This window comes from Rhea americana, unplaced genomic scaffold (assembly GCF_003343005.1).
Source record: "Rhea americana isolate MKP2758 unplaced genomic scaffold, rheAme1 scaffold_119, whole genome shotgun sequence".
Lineage (NCBI taxonomy): Eukaryota > Metazoa > Chordata > Aves > Rheiformes > Rheidae > Rhea > Rhea americana.
This window is the reverse complement of record NW_028185250.1, coordinates 1,104,616-1,106,283: the sequence shown is the minus strand read 5'-3', so window position 1 is coordinate 1,106,283 and position 1,668 is coordinate 1,104,616.

Sequence of the window (1,668 nt, the reverse complement as noted above, 5' to 3'; positions counted from 1 at the left end):
CAACTGGAACTGCTTAAATCTTTCCCATGTCGGTGATGTTTCTGGGACCTCAGGTTTTGTTTTGCCAGTTGGTCTAAATCCGTTTTGAGACACAATCCTTTAGATCTATTGCTGCTGAATCTTACCAGTGCTGAGCAGACACAAAGAAACACCTACAGTACATATGACCTATTCTCATTTATGTATACAGATACCACCTACTTTTTTTGGAGCAGCATATTGTCAGTGTAACATTCTTTCCCATCCCTTTCTGTTGAACTGCTATCTGGCAAATTTGTTCACAGTCTGTACTTGACTGCTCCTACACAAGCACAGAAACTTATGTTTGATCACAGTGAATTGTATGGGGGGAGGGAAGAGAAAGACACATCTCCACTTAAATCCTTTTACCACCACTGATTTGTGATCAGTACAAAGTTTTGAACAGACCTTAGAGTAGTCACATTTAGATTACCCTTCCACAGCTTCCTTATGAGAGACAGTATCAAAAAAAGTATACAAAAAACTAAGACACCTACATTTTCTTCTAATTTCTCTATCAAAGTAACAGTATTTAGCATGTTCTGTTGAGTAATCGAGTACCTTTATTAGTCTTCATCTTGTTTTCTATATGCTTATAAAAAAGTATTTTTAATAATGTGTGGATGGTGGAGAGTAAGGGAAAGAAGTTAAGCTCACAGGTCTACAATTCCTCATCTCTACCTTTTTTTTCAATTCAAAGATGCAGCATCTATCTTCAGTATTCTAATACATCACTTGTCCTCTAATTCTCAGAGAATTGTAATAATTCTGAGATCGCTCCAAGTATTCTAGGATTAATTTCACCTTACCTAGTTATCTGAAAACATCTCATCTAAGTACTCTCTAATCCATTATTTCAAAACTCTAGCTAGTGGCCTACTGTTTTGCTCCTTGGTCACCAGCACTGTATAAACCATTTGATTAATATCAACCTTAAAGATGATTTAGATTAAAAAAAAAAAGCACTGTTTTTCTTAGCTCATTACTGGTTACTGATCTGCTATTCAATGGAAAACTGATTCTTTTCCCGATCTTCCTCTGATTAGATATGTGCTAACTGAATGATTTCTTGCTACCTTTAGTCTTACTTCATTTCATATACATATATACACACATAAACACACATCTCAAGTATGAAGGAATCGAATAACCTAGACTCATTCCACTTTCTACATGCTCCCTGTGTTTAACTTGGAAGTCAATTAAAAGCTTGCAATTCAACTCATTTTCAGTCTTCTGTTATGTTTTGTTTATATAAAGTCTTTCTCTGCTTTTGGTCTGCCTCAAGAGGAATGATCTGATTTAGGGCCAAACAGCTAGCACGATAATTTTAGACTCTACGAAGCTAATTTATAGTCATTCACTATAAAAGTTTCTATTTACTGTGCAAGTAAATAGAAAACAGGATCCACACCTTAGACCTCAGGAGACCATAGTATGAAAGGTATATGCATCCAGAAGGGCAATGGTTTGAACTTCACTTAACACTTCTGTATATCTACTGAGCAACTCTGTACTGGATAATAGTTTTCCTGAGGAAGTCTACTTTTGTCAGTGAAATGCTGTAACAAGTAAACACTGTTACTACTTAGCATCTCTCTTTGAACCTTTATACCCTACATGCACTCACTGATAACAGTGGAAAAG